Here is a 24,546-nt window from a genome sequence, read left to right on the forward strand (position 1 = left end):
TGGTACCTACTTGAAGGCCTCTGTGGGCCAAAGAAAGCAAGAAAGACAGAACCATGGGAATGGAACACTGAAAAGGATCAACATCTTGTCCTCTGCACCAGTCGCAAAACTCATGCCAACGGTACAGGGATTTGGTTGCCGGACGCCTTGCCGAAAGCAACACCTACATCATGTCATCCGGGAGGTCCCAATCCTTATATTTCAACCTTTCAGAAATCAAGCGTGAAGGTTAAGAGTCTTGACCTCTGGATGGAGAACTCTGACCTCCCCCTGCCCCCACCTCGCGAGAGAAGATCCTCTCGGTAGGGAAGACGGCGTGGAGAGCAGATGGACATTTCTAGAAAGTCCAGGTACCACCCTCTCCTGGCCCAATCCAGAGCAATGAGGATCATGTGGGATCCGAACCTTCGCAACCTCCTTAACACCGGAGGAATGACGGGGACCGGAGGAAACGCGTACAGAAGTGGGAATGACCAATCCACAATGAATGCGTCTCCTAAGGCTCCTCTCGGAGGAAATTCCCTTGAGCAGAATCTCTCGCACTTCCGGTTGGCAATGTTCGTGAAGAGATCCACTTGTGGGGTTCCCCATCTCCAGAAGGACTTCTTGAGCCAACTCCCACTCCCGAGAGACCGTGCTCTGCTTACTCAGAGTGTCCGCCGCAGCATTCTCCTCTCCGGCCAGATGAACTGCCGAGAGTGATATTCCTTGCTGGATAGCCCAGAACCAGAGCTGAACCGCCTCTCTGCACAACAAGAGTGACCATACCCCCCCTTTTTTGTTGAGGAAATGAATGGCCACTGTGTTGTCCGTCATGATCAGGAAACTCCTCCCCCGCAGAGACGGCAGAAAAGCCTTCAGGACCAGCCTGATGGCCCTCAGCTCTAACAGGTTGATTTGGAGTTTGGACTCCGACGGAGACCAACGACTGCTGGTGGTCAAATCGTCGGCATGAGCTCCCATCCTGTGAGGGAAGCGTCCGTCACTACTGTCACCTCCGGCCACGGTTGCCAAAATGGCTCCCCCTTCATCAGGTTCCCCTCGTTGGCCCACCACAGAAGATCCTGTGAGACCGAGAGTGGAATCTGAACGGGATCTGACATCTTGCCTGAGAATTGTGACCACTGACCTTGAGGACCCATTGCAAGGATCTCAGCCTGGCCTCTGGCACCAGAAAAATGCAGGATGCCATGAGGCCGAGCAACCTTAAGAATTCGAAAGCCAGGAGACGCTGGGCATGTTGAAATGTGTCCACCATCTGCACAATGTGATGAGCCCTCACCTTGGGAGGCGAGCACTTCCCCAAGAATGTGTCCAGAACAGCCCAGATGTACTGGAGCTATTGGGAAGGTATCAGATGCGACTTCTTGAAAGTGAGGGAGAATCCCAGCTTGTGGAGGGAGCGTCAGGTGATACTGAGCTGATCCATCGCTTGCTCGGGAGAACGCGCACGGATCAGCCAGTCGTCCAGGTAGGGGTAGGCGTGAATCCCCCCCCTCGCCTGAGATATGCAGCCACCACCAACATTAGCTTATTGAAGACCCTCGGGCGGAGGTCAATCCGAATGGCAGGACCCGAAACAAAGTGCGAGCTGCCAGCCGCAAACCTCAGGTACTTTCTGTGCTTTGGATAAATCGGCACATGAAAAAAAGCATCCTGTAGGTCCAGAAACACCAACCAATCCTGAAATCGAAGGGCCTGGAGGACCTGAGTAAGAGTGACCATCTTGAACGTGTCCTTCCGGAGAAGTTAGTTCAACCAACGCAAGTGCTAGATGGGTCTCAATCACCAGTCTTTCTTTGTAATAATAAAATATGGGGAATACCACCCCGTGTTCCTCTCCGCTACAGGCACCAGTTCTATAGCGCCTTTCTCTAGCAGGGTCAAGATTTCCTGCACAAGGAGCAGATCTGGAAGCTACAAAATGACAGTCCCCGGTGGATTTTTTGAGGCCGCTTTAGGAAGGGAAGGCAGTAGCCGTGGGCTATTGTATCCAGAACCCACGCATCCGAAGTAATAACTCGCCATTCTTCAAGATGCTGAGACAGTCTGCCCCAAACCGGCGAACAATGGAACATGGCCTCAAGGTTGTTTTGGAGCGGCAGCGCCTGAAGGCAAAGAGGCAGCTGGCTAAGCGGCTTTGGGCCACCTATTTCTCCGACCACCACAAGTACTTTTACGCTGCCCCTTTCACTGGCGGCTCCTCTTGTGCTTCCAAAATTGGAGTAGCAATGAAAGGTACCTCCCCTCCACTGCTGTCCCCTAGGACGAAAAGGGAGAGGTTGACGCACAGCTGCGCTCAAAGATTTAGCCACAGGTTTTGAGGTCTGCAACCTCTCAAGGCTCTCGTCAGCCTTGCTGCCAAACAAATGCGTGCCATCAAAGGGCATGTTCAAAAGACGGGCTTGCACATCCGGAGCAAAACCAGACCTCAGCAACCACGCAAATCTGCGTACAACGGTGCTCGCAGCCATGGACCGGCTAACACTGTCGGCCGTGTTCAATCCCGACTGAAGGGATTCACACATGGCATCCTTGCCATCTTGCATGAGAGCAAGGAACCCATCCCTTTCTTCCCCTTCGGGAATATGCTCAGCCACTAGAGCAACACAATTCCACAGTGTGTGTGAAAATCTTGCTAAGGCACAAGTGGAGTTGGCCAACTTCAGCGCCATACTCCCTGCAGAAAACACCTTGCGTGCCCAACCATCGAAGCGTTTGTCATCTCTATCAGGAGGGATGGTAAAGTACACCGCCTGCCTTGAGGTGGCCGTAGCTGCCTGAACCACCAAACTCTCGGGAGTGGGGTGAGAAGAAAGGTAGCGGGGGTCGCTACTGGAAGGGTGGTATTTTTTAGTTAACGACTTGTTAACCACTGGAAGAGATTCCGGTGTCTGCCAAGCAGCCGCTACCTTTTTCTGCAACATCAAATGAAAAGGTAACACCGGGTCAGAGGACGGACCCTGATCCAAAATATCAGTTAAGTCATCCTGAACAAAAGCTTCCGGAGGACTAGACCAGCCAAGATACTCAGTGACCCTAGCCATCAGTCTCCTATTGGATGACTCAGCATGAGTCCCAGGCTCAGTTCTGCCAAACTCCACCTCAGGAGAAGTGTCCAAGCCACTGGCATCATGAAGAGATTGACGTAACTCTTCCAACTACCTGTCCCCGAAAAAGACAGAGTCACATCAGGCTCAACAGTGTAAAATTCCAAATCAGACCTCTCCTCGTCCTCATAGATATCATCCAGAGGGAGAAAAAACTCCTGCCTCGGGACAGAAGAGGGTCTGGAATCCTTAACAAGCCTCACAGACTTGGAAGTAGCCTTCCTTGGAGGATCCACAGTACCAGAGACCTCAATCAGCAAATTCCGGCCAAAGGCCCCGAAGGCGTCGAGGGCACCGATGGCTTTGGCGTCGACGAGGGCTGGTGTGAAGGCAAAGCCTCGACATCCGTATCCGACGGACACGGCGCCAACTGAGTCAACGCCAACCTTGAGCCCTTGCCAGATGGGGACGAAGATAGAGACCTGGATGCAGCACGGCTCTGGCGATCGCCCTGCACCTTGTCCGAACGGGACCTCAAAGGTTCCCGATGAGTATTGCGCCGAGGACCCGAGCCCGAAGGCGCACGAGACACGGACCGAGAGTGCTCCTTGCCGGCTTCTTCCGAAGGCACAGACGGAACTGTGCCCTGGGATTGAAAAATCGCCAGCATCTGCTCCCTGAAGGTTGCCCATTCCTCCAGAGTCGAGGACTTAGTAGGACAAGCCATTTTCCTCTTGGCGCCATCCTCCTAAGAGGATGGGGAAGGCGACCGGTGACAGCGCTTCCGGGAATGCCGAGACAAGGAGGACGAATGGCAGGAACCACTCCGGGACCGAGATCCCCGGGACTCCTTCCGATGAAGAGAGTCGCCCCTCGGATCGTCGGTGGACATCCCCTTAGCAGTTTTACGGGACTTACTGGGTTTGGAACCCCTACCTACCTGTAACTTCCCCTTACGCTCCTGCAAGGCCTTAGCAGTCAGCGACTAGCATTTGGAACAGTCGTCGGTGTCATGACTCTCGCCCAAACACCACAAACAAATGCGATGCAGGTCCGTAATCAACATCTTAGACTTGCAGTCCCGGCAAGACTTAAAACCAGACCGCGGAGTCGGAGGGTTCGAAGAAGAAAACATATTCATGATCAATACACGAGGCGCACCGAGTCTCCGAAGCAAACACGTTTGCGGAAAAACGGAAATGAGGCTATGGGCGCCATGCGTCCTATTTATAACATCCAGGGACGTCGCCCTCGACGGAGGCCTTCGAGGGACATCGACCCCACGCCATTGACGCAGGACGCCTGCTCAAAATTTTCCGAACTACACAGCTGTGGACATTACATGTCAAAGATGTGGAATACGTTGGAGGACACAAACCAGTCGAAGGGCCCACCTTGGATTTCTCCTTCATCGCCTTGTCTGCCGATTGTACGCAGAGTTTCGAAGGGGTCAAGGACTTTTTCTTCGAGACGCTGTCAGGTTCACAGTGGATGTGGTCGGTGATGGCGACCTTGTCCTTCCCTAACCGGAACCCGCAGCGGCGAACCCAGTGGGGTCCATGGCGTGCACCCCTGTTTTCTTGGACTCCCACGGCGAGGCTTCCTCAAAGGACCTCAACCTCTTATTCAATGGAATTATATCATGGGACCGGCCAGCCCCGGGGAAAGCCTGATCATGCCCAGAGGCCGAGTCAGAGGCCTTACCCAATTTTAACAATGCCGGCAAGCTACTGTAGCGGTCCTTTTTAAAAAAAAATGTTAAGCCTTGCATCACGACTCATTGTGGTCCAGATGCAGGCAGTAAAGTCATTTGTGGTGTCGATCCTCCACAAAAACGTTCCTTAGTCCACATTTCATGCAGAGTTTGAAGAGGCATCTCTTCTCCTCGGTCATGGTGAAAAAGGCGCAAAGTAGGCTCAAGCCTGGGCCTTTCGATGTAGATCCTCGAAGCTTGATCTTCACCGACAGCGGATCCCTGCTGTCGGTAGTCGACCTCCGGCCAAACAACAAATACAAAAATTGGTCAAAGAAAGGTTCAAATATTACCGAAATTCTAAATATTAGGGAAAAAGCTTGGAGAGCACTAAGAGGACTCGCAACACTGAAGCGTGCAGTAAAAATCTGAAAATGGCCACCAGGGGTGGAGCTTAGGGAAAGATACTGTCATTGGATGGGGCAGTATAACCCAGAGGACAGTGATTGGTTTAGAGGAGAAATACAGTTTAAAAGTGAAAGTGAAACAGTTTTTTCTTTTACTGAGGATTCCCAGCCTGATGACAGAATATTCAGGAGCATGTGAATCCATGCCCGACTCCAGGCTGGAGAAGAGGGATTGTGGAGGTTAAACTTATTAAAGACAGATGGTAAAGAAAAGGCTACCCTTTCACCATTCTTGATAGTGTACCCTTGGTATTGAGGACGCTGTTTATTATCAGGGATATACAAGACCTGTCCTGTTGACATAATAGGTTGAGGAGTTACAACCTTAGGGCTTACAATCTCAATCTTCCTATTAAGGTGGCAATAAGACAAAATCTCCTCTGACCTAGTGGCAAGAAAATCCTTCTCAGAGGAAATTACTGTGCCTCATCCCAAAGACTCTCCACTCTACCCTGGGCCTTGTCTCCACCCAGGTGATCCTCCCGCAGTACAACACCCCCAGGATTGGGATCAGGCAGCGTCTGCCCTCTCCTGGCCACCTGGGAGGAGACTTTAGGCAGGGTTTTGGTGAGGGATTCACAGGATTCCCCACACCAAGTACATGTGGAGGGGACAGACTGTGGCCCTCCCAACTCCCTCACCCTGCCCCTGGGGACTTGCTCTGGCAGACAAAGCCTCCTGCTCCTGGCTGAGAGGGGTTACCATCCACCCCCTAAAAGTGTCAGATCCCTGACCCGTCACACACCTCTACCCTTTGTTCCAAGTCCTCTTCTTCCGGGGGGTATCTGGAAAGGAAATCTATGTTTGACTACTGGGAACCTGCTCTATGTTCTACTGAAAATGAATGTGGCTGGAGGGCCAAGAACTATCTTAAGATTCAAGGATTGGTATCCTTGTTTCGTACCCTCCAAAGCAGCAAAGACTTACTAATAAAAACAGGCATCCAATAACAGGCTTTAACAGAATCAGCCGTTTACATTTTCAAAAGAGGCCCATGTCTCTTGGTGCCAGTATACAGGGTTAGGATGGCTCTAATAGTTTGGCAGAGCTCCTAGTTCTGAGAAGTTGCGGATAAACAGTCTATAGCATCCCACTAGCCCCAAGAAAGCTTAAATGTACTATTTTGTTTGGGCGGGGAACACTCTTAACAGCCTCCATTTTACTGTGATGAGGTAGCACGCACCAATTCATTCCCAACCTGGAACCAGAGGTATTTAGCCGACATCTCGCCAGGTGGCATTTTGCGAGGTTGGCCTTGAGATTAGCTTTTCTCAATCAGTCGCAGGCAGCAGCCAGGTGTTCCTGATCCTCCCAGGTCTTGCTATGCACAACAATATTGGTAGGTAGGCTCCAGCAAAGGTACAACAGGGGGCCAGGCTTCGATCCATCATTCTCTGGAAAATAGCTAGAGCCCCGTGGATGCCAACAGTAGGAATAAAGCCCTTATGGTGTTAAAACACAGTTTTTCGCTTGGCATCTTCGTCTAGGGGGACCTGCCAAAATATCTTCATGAGGTCCAGAGCAGAGAAAAATGTTGCATCTCCTGAGATTTCTAGAAGTTCATCAATGCGGGGCATCAGGTAGGCATTGAATTTTGAAATCTCATTCAATTGTTTAAGTCGGTGCAAATGCAACAGCTGTTGTCAGGTTTCAGTACCAGAACAACTAGGGAAGACCACTCACTATAAGGTTTTTCAATAATTCCCAGGTTCAACATTGTTTTCAGTTCTTCTCCGACAATCCTCTTCCTTGCCTCAAGTAGTCGGTACAGCTTCAATCTAATTAATCTTGTGGGTGGAGTTTGGATTTTATTTACTGCCTCACTCACCCTTCCTGGGTTTGGGGAGAATACGTCAGGATATGTTTCCAAAACTTTGACAGTTCATTGTGGCTGGAAAGTGACAGACCTGGGAGAATTGTGACCCTATCAACTTGAGTTGGTAGCAGAGTTTCCCTGGTAGTGTTCTCATATAAAGCCAGTAGATGGGGATTTTCTCGCCAGGCTTTCAAATTGTTGATGTGTCATAGCTGGGATGGTTTTCTTCTACCAGCCTGTTAGACTTTGTATGCGAGGCAGGACATGACTGCTGTGATGATATATGCCCCATATCTCCTAGCCAGTAATTTGTACTGGGAGGATAGCTCAGCAGCAAAGCGCTCGTCTCGGAAACAAGACTGCGCTGAGCAGCATGGGTTCGATGTCCACCATGAAGCGCAATATAAAAAAAGCTATTGAATTTTATTAGTGGGCAGTGGCATCATCACTTTGTCCCTGTCCCCTTCTTGAAATATTTATAGTTTGCCTTCCTTTTATTAGGCATTCTCCTGAAGAGCCTATGATTTTTGGAGATGTGTTCTTACTACGATGTGTACCTTCTCCGGGTACAATTGGGAGTTCTGTATCATGAGGTGATCACTGGTTTGTTGGCTATCTCGCCCTTCCCGCTCTTTGCTCATGATATCGAGTACATTTAGTGTGGTCCAGCCATACACCAACTCGAAAGGGGAGAATCAAGTGGATGATTATGGCCTCTTTTACAGCAAAAGGAGCCCATGGGAATAGATTGCTCCAGTCCTTCCAATCCTCAGCCAACAGTTTTCTCAGCATGCACTTCAGTGTTTGATTATAGCTCTCAAACAACCAGTCGGTCTGAGGATTATATACCGATGTTCTAAGGGTCTTGATCTTCATGAGATCTTTCATTTCAGCCATTAGATTGGGCATGAAACTGCTCCCCTGCTCAGTCAGTATTTTTTGTAGGGAAGTTGACCTTGGTAAAGAACAGCATAAGTAGTTTGAGAATGGCCTTTGAAGGCCACAGGATTTATGGTTGCATAATCTAAGATTTAGCGGATGCATATTCATTCCCTGCCTTGGAGTATTCCAGGGGTCCAACGATAGCCATGCCAATACGGAAGAATGGGATCTCAATAATGGGCAATGGTTGGATGGATCCTCTTGGGAAATCATCTAGCAAAGTCTTCTGGCAAACGGGACAGACAGCTCAGAATGGTTTGATCCAAGTGGATAGGCCGGGCCAATATAAATCGGCCAAGTACTTTCTTCTGTCTCTTCTATAGGCCCAGAGATCCAACTTTCAGATTGGAGTGGGCTAAATCCATGACTGCCTTCTAGAATGGCTTGGACACCAAAAGTTGGCAAATTAGTGCCTCCCCCAGCCCGTTGGGTTATGCCTATTAAGTACACAAGCACCTCTTCCTGTTGATGAAGTGGAGTGTTCTTCAGGATTCCGAACTTCAGGCACAAATTATTTCAAACTTATTCTAGAAAGGGTTCCGTTCTCCGGGCTTCCACAAGTTCCACCAATGTTGTGGCTGGCCCTCCCAACAGGCATCTCATCCAGCTTCAGCCCTCTGGGTCTTCAAGAGCTTCCACTTCCTAAATCTCTGAAACTAATAGTTGTTCACACAGGTGTTGGGCTACAGGCATGCCAGGTTTAATGACACAAGCAAGATTTCCCAGGTTAAAGAGGACTACCTTCCCCTCTCCATGAAGTCGCCATTAATGACTCCAGCTCCCACATCTAGGGAATGTTCTTGGGCCAACCCACACTTGTGGGCGAGCCGGCTATATGTTTCTTGTAGCACCTATAGCCGCAAACCAGTCTTCACCAGGCCCTTGTCCCTGTGTGGAACCACCACCTCCTTGTCTCTATAAAGTGTCATCCTGCAGCCCTTGGGGTGACTGTGGAATAGCCCAACAGACGAAGACTGCCCGCAGTCCTAATCAGTTGTGCTAGCCTTAACATTTTCCTTGGCTATGGGCAACCTCTGCATCAGGGTCTTAAGAATCCAACGATAACACCACGTCACAATTGGCCTTAGGAGCACTAATGCTTCGAGAGATGGTTCGCAGATTATTATTTTACAATTATCAATTTGAGCTGATGAGTTTCAATGCAGGTATAGAAGGACAGACTTATCTCCCCTGCTTCCTATCTCTGATGTAGGCAACTAGAGATTGGTAATCCCTTTTGTCTATGAGTCGAACTATGATGAGGGCCTAAAGGCTGCAGCCTTATCTTGCTCAATCTCTCTGGGTTTTTATTCTATTGGGAAGCTAGTCGGACATCCCATAAATGGATGATCTTTATATTAAGAAATGGTGACTTCCAACTGCTCAGTTCCCACCTCTCTCACGCTTGCATTTCTGTCCCTGATGTCACACTCCAAATTCTCTTGCACTCACCCTCCATTCATTCTCCCAGTCATGCTTCTCACTCACTCTTACTTACTCCCCTACTCTTCATCATCCACACACTCACACACAGACACACCCAAATACCACTTTCTCTCACCAAACAATACCTAACCTTTGATGATCTGTTAGTCTCCCCAATGCTCCTCTGCACTGTGCTTGCACTGCCTAGTTTCTTCGTCCAGCTCTGTGCCCCTAGATCTCCCCTGAACAACCCACACAACGCTCTTGTTGTTTGTTCCAATTCAGAGGGGCTCTTGCCCTATTGGGTCTGCTCCGTAGTCCTTTATGCCCACCCTTTTTTCCTGCGCACGTCTGCCGGTGCCTCTTGCCACTACATTTCCCTTCTGCAGTGGCAAAGCCGATTTTCTGCCAACACAGACTGTTGTTTCACCGCCTCTCTCTCGTGGTTCGCCACTCTGAATGCGGACTCTCACAGTCCTGGAAGAAAGAAACAGGGGCGAGCAGAATGCAAGGTAAACGTAGTGTAATTAAGAGTGATACTTTCCACTTGCAACCAGGCATATGGGAATGGACAGAGACTCTGGGCACTTCCAACTCCCTAACCAAGCCTCTGCAATAGGGCTGGCTTTGCCAAACACCCAGGTAGGCGTCCTGCGCCAGATGAGAGAGGGGTCCCCCATCAATCCATGACATGGTCAGGTCCTAAACCCGGTCAAACACTACTATATTTACTATGGGATTGTTAAGTCCCTTTGGGGCAAGTTTCTTACAGATTGAAAGCAAACAGGTACCACAATTGTTAATCGAATATGGCTGATATTATTGTGCTTTAAATGGGACTTCATGTATTTTATATTATTCATTTTAGGGATGCATTAATGCAGGGAAACAGTTGTGGTACATTTATTTTCTGCCCTACAGGTAAGTGATGTACAGGCCACTTTTACTCCCCAAATATAGTAAATACTCCCACCCGGCAACCCAGAAAATGTAAAGTAAAAATTCACGCAGCAAACATCTAGGAAACAAAGGACACAAAAGGAGCCTCCCCCCTCCTTGTTCCACCAAGACAGTTCGGATGATATGTTCGGATCAGTGATACCAGCAGAACAGAGCCACAGACAGGGCACGAATACTGTTACGACCGATCTGAAGAGGAGCTTAGAAACATTGCATATTTCAAATTGCATGAATGATTAGTTACAAAATTGCATGCATTAAAAAGAAACGTTTCTGGTGTAGAGTTCAAATACATTTTTGAACACAAAAATATACAAGCGAGAATTGCTTTTTTACTCCCTGATTAAACATTGATTACGGTGAGTAATGAATCCCTTCTGAGACTTGTGGAATCTGCTTAGATCACATGCTATGCATAGATTAGCGAGCAGTGTTAAGAGAAGGTGGTGGGTTGTGAGAAGGAGCGGCAGCAGCAAACAGACGTTTTAAAACCGCTTGTCCCACCTGTGCATCTGCTTTGGAATGGGTGTCAATGCAGTAGTGCTGAGTGAAGGTATGTACTGAGCTCCGTGTAGCTGCTTTGCAAACGCTGTCTAAGGGGACATTTGTGATAAAGGCAAAGGTAGCTCCTGTGCTTCTAGTGGAGTGAGTTCTTGGTGTGAAAGGCAGTGTTTTGTTTGATAATGAATAGCACAGTTGTATGCATCTAACTATACATCTGGAGATGGTATTCTTGGAAATGCGATCTGCTTCTCTGCCTGGTGCTACAGAGACAAACAGCTGGTCTGTTTTCCTTAGCCGTCTGTCTTGTTTACATAGTAAAGGACTGCCCTCCTTACATCCAATGTGTGGAGTTTTACCTCAGCTGAGCTAGTTGTATTCTGAAAGAAGGGCGGTAGCTCAATGGATTGGTTAACATGGAATTTGGAAATGAATTTAGGAAAGAACCTCGGATGAGTACGTAAAACCAATTTGTCCTTATGAATGATAAAGAAAGGATCCTGCACTGACGATGCTTGCAATTCACTAACTCTTCTTAACTCTTCTTATGGAAGTAATAGCCACTAAGGCTGTCTTGTAAGTCAGGTGTTTAAGACTTGAATTGTGCATAGGCTCGAATGGGGGCCCCGTGAGCTTAGCAAGTACAACATTGAGATCCCAGCCTGGCGGTGGGTTAGAAATTGGAGGGGTGAAGTCTTTTTACCCCTTCCATGAAAGCCTTAATGACTGGAATTTTCCACCATGATACCTTACTCCAAGAGGTGGTGTATGCTGATAAAGACTGCAGTTGGACCTTTATAGAGTTGAATACTAACTCTGCGTCTAACAAGTGGAGCATATAATTTAGAATGTGGGATGGAGTACATTCTATGGGGTTTATTTGTTTAGACTGGCACCAGATTACAAATCTTCTCCACTTGTCGAAATAACTGTCTAATGTTTGGTTTACGAGCCTCTCTGAGGATATCCATACACCGTTGAGGCAGATTCGGGTGTCCGAACTCTATGGCCTCAGGAGCCAAGCTGCCAGGTTCATGGAGTGTGGTTGAGGGTGTACCGTCATTCCCCCATGTTGGGTCAATAGGTTTGTCTGACACAGGAGTTTGATGGGATCGCACATCGCCAGTTTGCGCAGATGTGGATACCATGGCTGTCTTGCCCACATGGGAGCAACTAGGATGAGCGTCATTTGTACCCTGTGAATATTATTCACTACCTTGCTCATTAAGGGAGTCAGGGGAAAAGCGTAAGCAAATTTCCCTGACCAGTTCATCCATAGGGCGTTCCCTTTGGAGCCTGGTTGGGGGAACCTGGACGCGAAGTCTGGGCATTGCTTGTTTTCTGCTGTAGCGAACAAGTCTAGCGTGGGGTAACACCTCCATATTTTCTGTGGCAGCTTGGACAGATTTGGAGAGTCTGTGCCCCCTTGTTTGTTTATATAGAACATTGCAGTGGTGCTGTCTGTTAAGATCTGAACCTTCTGGCTCGTCAGCTGCGCTTCAAATGCTTGAAGAGCTTTGAGTACGGCTAGTAGTTGTAACAGGTTGATGTGCTTTTGTGCCATGATGCGAGACCAAAGTGCATGTGCTGTGTGCTTAAGGTAATGAGCCCCCCTCACGGAGAGTGATGTGTCTGTTTTAACGATCGATTGCGCCTCCGGATCGTGGAAGGGTTTTCCCATAACAGATTTCCCTTTGTCCATCAGCTTAAGTTTTGAACTAGTGTTGGCGAAACAACCACTAGATCGTCCCACTGACCACTTGCCTGAGACCACTTTCGTCAACCACTCCTGCATTGGGCACATGCGCAGACGTGTGTGTGGGACCAGGTATATGCACGATGCCATCATGCCTAGTAAACACATTGCTTTGCGTATGCTTATATGGAGACCGGCTTGATACTGAGGTATTTGCGGAAGCATGTTTGCCCTCTTTCCATGGATGGAAAGGCCAAGCCTGTTCTTGTGTCTAAGACTGCTGCCAGGAACTGCTTTGTTGAATTTGGTACAAGACTTAATTTCTTCTCGTTTATTGAGAAACCCAATTGGAAGAGAAGGTCTATGGTTTTTTGTGTGTTTCGTTTGCAAAGGTGGGGTGATTCCCCTGTGATCAGCCAGTCGTCCAGATAGGGGTACACTGGGATTGCCTCCCGGCGCAGGTGAGCTGCCATCACCGCCAGTACCTTGGTGAATACCTTTGGAGACGAAGCTATACCGAAGGGTAGCACCTTGAATTGTTAGTGCTGGCTTGCCATTTTGAAACACAAGAGTTTTCTGTGCACTGGGAACATTGAAATAGGAAACTAGGCATGTTTCATATCCAGTGTTGCCATGTAATCTCCCCGTTTTAGCAGGGGGATTACCTCTTGTAGCGTTGTCATGCAGAATTTTCGTGGGTTGACATAGGTGTTTGCAGGGCGTAAGTCTAACACTGGTCGCATAGTTAGATTTTTTTTGTCACAAGGAAGAAGGTTGAATAAATACCCTTGTTTACCTCGTTGGACGGCACAATCTCTATGGCATCCTTGAGAAGCAACCCGTTGACTTCTTCGAGAAGGATGAGCTGTTCTTCCTTTGTTGTCTTCCTTTGGCGCGGGGGATGGTTTGATGGTTTTTGGAGCAGGAGCTCCACACAATAACCTCCCGCTACTGTCGATAGCACCCACTTGTTCGTGGTTATTCTCTCCAATGCGGGGGTGAAGTGTGAAATCCGTCCCCCTACTGGGGAGGCATGGGAGGGGAGCGGTCATTGCTTGGGAGGTGTTCCTCCACCTCTAGAAGTTGAGGGCATTCCCCGGCCGCGGGATCTGCACTGGCCTCTTTGGTAACCCTGTGACGCCTGAACTTGGTTGTTATTCCAGGAGAAATTTTGACTTTGTCCGTAACCGGAGCTTCTTTGGGAATTTTGACCATGAAAGCAGCAAAAATTGTTCCTGCCTCTTTGGCCAGGTGCTTTATTAGTTAGTTGGCCAAGGGATTTGAGGGTGTCGTATTCCTCCTTGGCGGACTTAAAGGCGTCTTCTACCGCTTTGCCGCATAAGATTGTTGGTTCCACTGGCATGTTAAGTAACGTCGCCTGGGTTTCAAGTTTAAAGCCGGACTGGCGAAGCCAAGCGTGGCGCTTCATTATGGTTCCTCCAGCGATTATTAGGCCTGCATTATCTGCAGCGTCAAGGTTATTCTTAAGAATGCAGCTGGAAGTAGCTTTGCCTTCAGCTGCTACTATTGCAAGTTGAGACTTTAAAGGCTCGGGAGCAGAATCTATTAGGGTAGTTATTTCATCCCATTTGTGGCAATCCTAACTTGCCAACAGAGTAGAGTTGTTGGCGATTCTGGATTGAAACGCTGCCGAAGTCGCTACCTTCCTCCGCATGCTATAGAGCTTCTTGCTCGCCTTGTCTGGGGGAGCTTCTGAAGAGGCTAGTCGTGTCCCTGCCCTTCTACGGGTAGTTGTGACCACGAGCAAATCCGGCTTAAATTGGCCCTTGATAGAGCTGGTCAGACGGCGCTACCTGCGGGTTTACTCCCCGTGTTTGATAAGGTGTCTCCAGTGAAGGTTGGTTTCTTCTCTGGACAGATTTTAAAATTGGGATGAATTGGGTGGCAGCCTTCTTGTCTCCCAAAATATCCTCCACAAAGTCCTTGTCTTGCTGAGTCGCCTGTGTTTGGATGCCAAAGTACTCAGCTGCTTTGAGTAATATGTTGTTGTGGAGGGGCCGATTATCCACCGGAGAATCAGGCACTGGGGAATCTGGTTGAACTGGTGAGGCCTCTTCATATCATCATCATCATAGGAATGGTCAGATTGCTGGCAATCCTCATTATCCCCTTCAGTGTCTGTATTGCGCCATAAAGATCAGCTGCTGCACAAGACCTTTTTGCTGGGGGCTGGGTTGAAGCCAGGGGCTGAGAGCTGGAAGCGAGGGGCTGTGAGCTGGAAGCCTGGTTAGTAGGAGGTGTAACCTGAAGGTTTTCGAAAGCCTCAGGTTTTTTTGGGGAAAACATTTGTGAAAAAAGTCCTTATTGACATTACCCTATCTATGTCTTCCGCAGTCCATAGGGTTGAACTGGGGAGAAACCCAGAGTACTGGGGGGTATGGACTTGTACCAAGGGTGTAGGTGTGGCTAGGCCCTTATTCCGTAAGACTTCAGCCAAAGAACCCTCTTTTTGTGGGGCAGGTATAGTTTCCTTGGAAGGGGTAGACTTGTCCTAACCACCGATAAGAATTACAGCATTAGAAAGCACAACACTTTTTGAGGTAAGGAGATTATGAACATGGCATCATGTTTTTGTAACTATCCTCATTAGCAGATGATGAAGTATTACTCAAATTGTATGTTTGTTTCCAATAGGACTGCTGGCATAAAAGTGTAGCAGAATAATGAAGATGGCTTCACACAGTCACTACGTGTAACAGGAATAGAAACACACATGCTTATACAAGTTTTTACATATTAACACGTGCAATCAGGTATGCGTGACACTTTCCAACTGTAATGGAATGAAACAAAATGTGACAACTCATAATGACCTTTAAAAGAACTAAGCTGTGTAGTTAGGACGTTGGGCCTATATTGTTCTGTTTAAATGTTTTACAGACGGGAAGACTTCGATACAACTCTCTGAAAGACCTTATGTGGAAATTAACATTGCTTTAAGGATTATTTTTTATATATATATATATATATATATATATATATATATATATATATATATGACAATGCATTACTTACCGTAAAAGCATTTCTGATGGTTGTATCTGCTTAGATTCACATGCTGTGCATAGGTCCGACATCCAGTGGTCACTGCGGAGTATTGCATTTTGTTTTTCGTAGTCGAAAAGGGGACGTCGACAAGGCGTGTCTGTAACACTATCCCTATAGTGACGTGCGTTGTACCCACAATCCCTCACGCGTCGAGGTCCCTCTGTTTGTATTTTTCTGCCCTGAGGGAGCCTTATAGACGTGAGTGAGTACAGAAAAGAGAGATATAAAGGAAGTCTATGTTCCTTCCATCCGAGCGGGGAGGAAGGGTGGGCGCATGTGAATCTAAGCAGATACAACCATCAGAAATGCTTTTACGGTAAGTAATGCATTGTCTTCTGATGTTTGTTAATCTGCTTAGAATCACATGCTGTGCATAGACTAGCGAGCAGTACCCGGAGTTGGCGGTGGGTTATGAGAAGGAACAGTAGAGAAAAGATGTCTTAATACTGCCTGTCCCACCTGGGAGTCAGATCTAGAGTGTGCATCTAGACAGTAGTGTTTTGTAAAGGTGTGCACAGAACTCCAGGTAGCCGCTTTGCAGATGGACTCAAGGGGAACATTTGCAATGAATGCTATGGAAGCCCCAGTGCATCGAGTGGAATGTGCTCTTGGCTTGAAGGGTAGTTCTCTCTTAGCAAGAGTGTAACAGAGAGTGATGCATTGAACAATCCATCTAGATATAGTGGATTTTGAGACCGCATCTCCTTCTCTTCCTGCTGCCACCGAGACAAAGAACTGATTAGTCTTTCTCAGTGGTCTGGTTCTTTCCATGTAGAACATGACAGCTCTGCGTACATCTAGTGTATGCAGACTTTTTTCTCCCGAGCTGGAAGGGTTTTGAAAGAACGTTGGTAGTTCTATAGTTTGGTTTACATGAAATTTCGAGATGAATTTAGGTGCAAACCTTGGGTGTGTGCGTAGAACCACTTTATTTTTGTGAACTGTTACGAAGGGGTCTAGTACAGAAAGAGCCTGTAGTTCACTTACTCTCCTAATGGAGGTGATAGCTATTAGGAAAGCAGTCTTAAGGGTGATATCTTTAAGAGTTGCCTTGTGCATGGGTTCGAAGGGAGGGCCCATGAGTCTGGAAAGTACCACATTTAAGTCCCATCCGGGAGCTGGGTTAGCTATCGGAGGGTGTATCCTCTTTACCCCCTCCATGAAGGCTTTGATAACTGGTATCTTCCACCACGACACTTTAAGTTGGGAAGTGGTGTATGCAGAAAGTGCCGCTAGGTGCACTTTAATGGAATTGAACACTAAACCTGAATCCAGTAAATGGGTCAAGTATAGAATAATGTCAGTAGGAGAGCAGTCAACTGGGTTGATGCTAGTACCTCTACACCAGATAACGAATCTTTTCCATTTGCTAGAATAGCAGTGTCGAGTATTAGGTTTTCTGGCTTCCCTGAGGATGTCCATACATCTCTGTGGGAGTTGTAAATGTCCAAATTCTATGATCTCAGGAGCCAGGCTGCTAAGTTCATGGTCTGAGGGCATGGATGCAGTGTCCTGCCCTTGTCTTGTGACAGCATGTTGTACGGGCAGGGAAGTTTCACTGGGGGAGATAGGGACATCTCCATCAAGTGAGCGAACCAAGGTTGCCGTGCCCACATTGGGGCCACTAGTATCATGGTAACCTGCTCCTGGTGCATCTTGTGCACCACTTTGTTGAGAAGGGGAGTCGGGGGAAAGGCGTAAACAAATTTCCCTGACCATTGAATCGACAGACCGTTCCCCTTGGACTGGTTCTGGGGGTACCTGGAGGCGTAACTTTGGCATTGTGAGTTCTCCAGGGTTGCGAACAGGTCTATTTCCGGGAATCCCCATTGCGTGAAGATGTCTAAGACGATGTCTTCGTGCAATTGCCATTCGTACTCTTCGGGCAGGGGGAAGTCTCTGCTGAGTTTGTCTGCTAGCAGATTGAGTTCCCCTGGTACATGTTGTGATAGTAGGAACATGTTGTGTTTGAGAGCCCACTTCCATATATTCTGGGACAGCTTGGACAGTCCTGGAGAGTGAGTGCCCCCTTGCTTGTTGAGGTAGTACATGGCTGTGGTGCTGTCTGTGAGGACCATCACTGTCTTTCCTTGTAAGTGTTCCTGAAAGGCTTTCAGTGCTTTGAACACCACTAGTAGTTCCAGCAGGTTTATATGCTTGGATGCTAAACTCGGAGTCCACACTCCGTGTGCCGTCTGATGGGATAGGTGAGCCCCCCCATCCTGTAAGGGATGCGTCTGTGGTTAGAGTGGCTTCCACTGCGGATGTGGCAAAAGTTTTCCCTAATAACAGGTTTTCTTTTGTCCACCACCGTAGCGAGAGAACCAAGGCCTGCGAGACCACCACTAGATCGTCCCATTGTCCGCTGGCCTGACACCACTGGCTGTGGAGCCACTCTTGCATTGGGCGCATGCGCAGGCGCGCGTGAGGTACCAAATAAATACATGACGCCATCATCCCTAGCAAGCGCATTGCTTTGCGTACCGTCACCTCTCGGCCTGCTACATAATGGGGAATTTGAAACAGCATGTTTTGGACCCTCTCGTTGGAGGGGAATACGAGGCCGTCCCTTGTTCGAATTAGAGCCCCTAGGAATTGTTTGGTTTGGCTGGGGTCTAAGCTGGACTTCTTTTCGTTGATGGAGAAGCCCAGTTGGGACAAAAGGTCTACGGTCTTTTGGGTATTGGAGAAGCATGTTTCGTAAGAATCCCCTGTTATGAGCCAGTCGTCGAGGTAAGGGTATACCGGGATGGATAATCTGCGCAGGTGGGCCGCTGCCACTGCCAGTACTTTCGTGAATACCCTTGGTGCAGATGCTATCCCGAAGGGTAGTACTCTGAACTGGTAGTGTTTGTCCTCTATTTTGAACCTGAGGTATTTTCTGTGCGATGTCAACATTAAAATATGAAAGTATGCATCTTTCATGTCCAGTGTTGTCATGTAATCCCCTTGTGATAACAGTGGGATTACCTCCTGTAAGGTCACCATACGAAACTTTTGGGGTTTGACAAATACGTTCGCTGGGCGCAGATCTAATACAGGGCGCATGGTTAAGTCCTTTTTGGGTACAAAGAAGTACACTGAATAAATACCTTCTGTTACCTGTGATAGGGGGACGGGCTCTATAGCTTCTTTCTTCAGTAGTTCTTCCACCTCTTGAAGAAGAATGGAGAGGTGTTGCGGTGTCATGCGCCGGTTCCGTGGGGGTTTGTACTTCGGGGAACCGTTGAACTCGATGCAGTATCCGTGGGCTATGGTGGATAATACCCAACGGTCTGACGTGATTCCCTCCCATGCTGAAAGGAACGATGTTAGCCGGCCCCCGACCGGTGATGCATGGGAGGGGACCCGAATTTTCGGGTCATTTGCTGGTATTGGGCGTGGAAACTCTGGGGCTGGAGCCACGACCTCTTCCTTTGCCACGGCGTTGGCCTCTTTGACTGAACTGGGTGTTACCCTGGTTGGTGGGCCAGTTGGAGCCAGAGTAATATTGTTGTTGTTGGTTCTGCTGCTGTCTTTGGCCACGAAAGGAGCGTTTATTACCATAGCCTCGCCTGTTAGGGGGCCTAGAAATTTGATCAAGAGTCTTGATGGTATCAAACTCTTTTTTAGCATGTTCTAGGGCCTCATCTACTGCTTTCCCAAACAGATGCGTCTGTTCAATGGGTTTATTTATGAGGGAGGCTTGGGTTTCGGGCTTAAAACCTGAATTGCGTAGCCAAACGTGGCGCTTGAGAAGTATTCCCTGCACTAGGGAGCGGCCAGCCGTCTCAGCGGCATCTAGGGAGTTCTTAACGATGCCCTGGTTTACCAGTGTGCCCTCTGATATTATAGCTAGCAGGCGAGAACGCAGAGGTTCAGGTGCTTCCTCTGCTTCGCTGCGCAGCTTGTTCCACTGTGCATCTGCGTAGCTAGCTAAAAGTGAGTTGTTATTAGCAATTCTAGTAGAGAAGGCGGCGGAGGTCGTGATTCTCTTCCCCAGTGCGTAGAGTTTTTTGCCTTCTTTGTCTGGAGGTGCTTCACTAGTGGATAGTGGCACCCCTGCTCTTTTTCTTGTGTTGGTAACCACAAGGGAGTCCGGAATAGAGTGTCCTCTGATGTATAAAGGGTCAGAGGATGAAGGGCTGAAGAGCTTTTCTATTCTAGGGTTGACCCCTCTTACTAAAGCTGGGTTAGTAAGGGAAGGAGAAATTCTTCTTTTAATAGAAGCCAGGAGTGGAATAGATTGGCTAACAGGGGCTTTTTCTTTGATGACTTTTTCTACAAAGTCAATGTCTGGAAGAGTTTCCCCTGTATCAATCTCAAAATGCGCTGCTGCCTTGCGCAATAGTGCATTGAGGGAAGGTTGGTCATCTATGGGAGAGGAGTTCCCATGTGAATCCTTGAGAGGAGAAGGGAGAAAGGCATCAGGGTCTGAATGTACTGATGGGGATTGCCAAGGCTGCACTGACGGTGAATGCCAGGGCTGCGAGGTAGCTGTATCCTCTTCAAACCCTGTAGCAGTGGTGTAAGGATCTTCTTCGAACCCCTCTTCCTCAAGTTCTACCTCTTCTTCTCCACCCAAACACTCCTCATCTTCTTGGAGGTATTGCTCCTCCTCAGTGAGGTCAACCAGCCTAGGAATCTTGACTCTAGGGTCATCCTGTGGCCATTCTCTTTGTCTTTTGTGAGTGGGTGGGTCTTGGTTTCCTAGAAACCTTTCCATTTTCTCCATGCAAGAATGGAGTCTTTCAAGGGTCTCATGGGGTACCCCTGAATAGTCTAGAGGGGAGAAATTAGTGTTTTCGCCTTCGAATCGTTTCGAACGCTCCCACAACGTCGACGAGAGGTTCCCGTCTCCTTCTGAAAAGCCTTCAGGTAGTTCGGAAGCGTCCTTTGGAGAAAGGGGCAGTTCCTGGCTACTTTTGTGTTTTTTCGACGCGGTATTCGACGTTTGTTTCGTCGTCCGCGTACGTTCGTCTTCGGCGACAATTCTCGCTAGGCTCTCGGCCACGATTTTGTCCGTCGAGGGCTTTGGTGTCGACGTTGTGTGCGTTGCGCGTTGTACCTCGACGGTCGCTCTATGGAGCGTTGCGTCGGATGTTTTTGGGGTAGCGCCCGTGTTAGATGGAAGCCCAATCGCCTTTCGCGGCTGCGTTTGCGGGTGGGGCTTGTGACCTTTACGGTCTGCGGTAGACGCCGGAGTGCCCTGCGTCCCCTTCGGCGCTGATGGATCCTTCGTTCTCGACGAAGAAGAGCCGTGGGTAGTGTGTTTAGCCTTATGGGGTTTGTGTGCGTCCTTGTCGCTGGGGTGTTCATCCCCATAAGCAGGGCGTGAGCCGAGCCCGTTGGGGCCGGGGACGGACGACGAGGAGCGGGAGCGCTCCTTCTGGGGGTTCATGACTTCCGTAACGGACGTCGAGTTATCGCACTCCTCGTCACTTTCAGTAACAGCGGCAGCGGGTGAGGAAACTGACTTCGACATCGCGTAGTCCGCCCACCTCTTAACCCTACGTTCTTTAAGAGTCCTGGGTTTTAAGAGCTTGCAGGCTGCGCAGCTGTTCTCTATGTGATCGAGGGGTAAGCAACGATTACAGAGCTTGTGCTTATCTTTCCAAGTATATTTGCCCCTGCAGCGTGGACAAAACTTAAATGGTGTCCTCTCCATAGCTGAGGCAATAATAGCTGGCGATAACAACCCCAAGGGAAAGAAAAGGGAGAAAGAAAGACATTCTCAAAGAGAAGAGACAAAGTTCTAACCCCCACTCTCCCTACTGTAAGTTGGCCGTCGAGGCCAGGCCACGTGTTCGGCAGCGCCGAAGGATCTCCTCCGCTCTTCCTCTCCGTCGAAAATCAGTTCGGCGGAGAAACAGCTTCACAGCTAACGTCGAGGGGGAGGGATCGTTACCAGTATATTAAGTTATGACAAAAGGACCGAGGTCCGTGGTAAGTATAGCAATGTCTCTCTAGGAGCTCCGCGAAAGGCGACCAGAAACTGGGCGGAAAAAAAAAAAGAGGGACCTCGACGCGTGAGGAATTGTGGGTACAACGCAGGTCACTATAGGGATAGTGTTACAGACACGCCTTGTCGACGTCCCCTTTTCGACTACGAAAAACAAAATGCAATACTCCGCAGTGACCACTGGATGTCGGACCTATGCACAGCATGTGATTCTAAGCAGATTAACAAACATCAGAAATATATATATATCTCAACGCTTGATACAAAGGTGCTACTTTTTTATGATGATGGGAATATCACTGTAATAAATACGTGGCAAGGACTGATACATCTGCAGATATCTAATAGCCATCTTGATGTGCTCCATGTAGTGCGTTAACATGTTAAATTCATTCCAATGGGTTTGTGTGAATGCTTCACATTGTTTATTTTTCTTTTTGTACTATAGAATTCGCCCTGATGAAGGACCAAGTGTGGGTTCGAAATGCATTGGCATATTCTTTCTGCTTCTCCGACACTAATGAATTTTGCAAATTAAAAAGCCAGTGTTACAATAAGCTGCATGGCATATTTTTTCTGCGTATGGATGGTATCCTAATCACGCAGCCATTTCACCCTATTTTCACAATCTGAATGAATTCAACATCTAACAGTAGTTTTCACTACAATTGGTGACCCAAGGTCTGATGTAAGTTTTTCTCATCAGACACTATTGTTGTTTTTGTCTTGTCCTAGTATAGTGTATACTGGTTTGCTTGGTGACGCCATTAACTGCATGAGGTAATGAGTAAGCAGTTATACAAACTTTAAACGCATATAGCGGTGCCCGCTCAAACCCCCCTTCTTTGTAGACTTGTCCTTATGACAGACTTTTCTTTATGCTTTTTTGGAATGAGTAGTCTTTAGCAGGATCTCAGGCACAGGTTTCTCAACCAGGTGTGACAACCCAGTGTTTTCTGACCCTACCGCTGATTTCGACGAAGGATGTCGACTCTCGGTAGTGGGATGGACCTGCGTCTCGTCTGCCGATGATCGGCGTTCGGTCGCTGTTGTTTTATGGGCAGCCGGGGCCTGTCATGGGGCGATCAGGACCTCGAGTGCCCAGAGGACAGGGAATCTGCAGACCTCCCCCCTTGACGCGGTCAACTCATCGCCCCGGGATGTGTGTTTAGTGGCGGGTTTAGTGGAAGTGCTCTTGCCACCGGGTGTCGTCCCCGTAACAGAGCCGCCGGCCTGTCTCTTGGGGTCGGGGGCTTGCACTTGGGAACTTGGCTGTTCCCCGTCACCCTCGCCGTCCGAAAAGATGATGACGCTGCCGTCACTGGAAGCTCCCTCCAAGTCAATGGCGGCTTTAGCCTGCATTGCGTGATTGGCCAAGTGCTTTGTTCTACAGTCTTTAAGAGTCTTGGGTTTGAAGAGCTTGCAGGCTCGACAATGCCCCTCATTGTAGTCACGGTTCAGACACAAGTTGCACACTCTGTGTTTGTCGATCCACAGAAATATTTTATTACAAGTGGGGCAGAATTTAAATGGTGTTCTATCCATGTCTGGGAAAGGCAGTCGGGCGAGAAAGGGAATGGTTGGGAAAATGCATTGAACAATGACCGCCCCCCACTCTCCCTACTGTAAGGGCCTAGGCCTGGTCGGCCTTCGAAGGCCGAAAGGGTCAGCCGAATCTTGAATTTGTTTGACGGCGCAGTCTTTTCCACTGAGTCGATGAATTGGTCGATGTCAGAAGGAAAAGGATAGAAAGAGTGAACTACTTTTTACTAACTAACATATGCAATTGGCGTTAGCCGAAATTGAACTCTGCGATAAGCGTCCGCTCACAATGGCGGAAAAAAACAATCTATGGGACGACGCGTGAAGGACCATGGGTACAGTGGACATCACATTAGGGATAGTATTACTGGCACACCCTGCCGGCGTCCCTTTTCGAGTTTCGAAAACAACAACTGTAAGATTCTCTGCAGCTTCCACTAGATGTCAGCCTATGCATAGCATGTAATCTAAGCAGATTCCACAAGCTTCAGAAAAATCGATACATAGGTTGCTAACAGGCTGTCTCAACTGGGAGATTACTGCTGTCCAAGCCCTGAGATAACAAGAACAGTGCAACTAGTCATTTGCCCTTCCTGTCACTTCTATATATATTTTTGAGTTTTTTAACGCACTCTACGATTATATATCTACCTGGAAGGAGCAGAATAGTAAAATGAAAGGAAGTTGAAAGGTAAGGGAGAGGTTTATACATTTTGAAGAATTGCAGGACAGCATACCAAACTAAATAGCTAGACTCTACCAACTGCCTGCAGTCTCGGAATTGTGGAGTGCCCCCTCTAAACTATAAATACAACATATGGCTTACCCAAATTCTTTGGAAATTGATGGTGGCCCCTATGGTTTTCACAGTTAAGCGCTGGAGGAAAGGCTGGAGGAGATGAACAATAATGTTCTCCCACTTTGCTTCACCAGAATTGATACAGAGAGTTATCTTGACAGTTTGTAAGCCTCACTGACTCAGCGCAGTTCAAGGTGGGAACTTACAGACTGTTGGAAAGTTTGCAAGTCTCGCCTGCTGGAATCAGGATGACCATCTAGGGTCAAGACGGGGAGAGTTGCAGAAGAGGTAGGGGAATTGCCAAAACAGAACATTTAAAGTAAGGGAAGGGTGGAGGAGGCACACAGCAGTGGATTGGTGCTCTGGCAACAGGACGAACAATGGGCAATAAAGCTTGATTTGAAGGAAGACCAGTGAAAAGAATGGGACATGCTGCAGCATAAAGCAGAAGGATGCACAATACAGTGTCATATGTTGGGTAGGAAGAGAAGGATGGATAACAGACAGGAACTGGAAGGGGTGCACGGCAAGGCTGATAAGGGATGCAAAGGTGCTTCCAAGACGGCCTTTCAATGGGTTTCACACAATATAAAATATATATAATTTTAACAAGACAAGGCTTTGGAATGAAGAGCAGTAATTGTA

The 24,546-nt window shown here is 48.2% G+C and overlaps 1 protein-coding gene across 2 annotated transcripts in view; it reads right to left on the bottom strand.

Annotated features, from left to right (window-relative positions):
- HBS1L (HBS1 like translational GTPase) overlaps nt 1-24,546 on the bottom strand; it is a 1,647,668-nt gene that overhangs the window by 1,436,672 nt on the left and 186,450 nt on the right. The gene's annotated exons all lie outside the window — the stretch shown is intronic.

This window comes from Ambystoma mexicanum, chromosome 4p (assembly GCF_040938575.1).
Source record: "Ambystoma mexicanum isolate Mex_15411 chromosome 4p, UKY_AmexF1_1, whole genome shotgun sequence".
NCBI lineage: Eukaryota > Metazoa > Chordata > Amphibia > Caudata > Ambystomatidae > Ambystoma > Ambystoma mexicanum.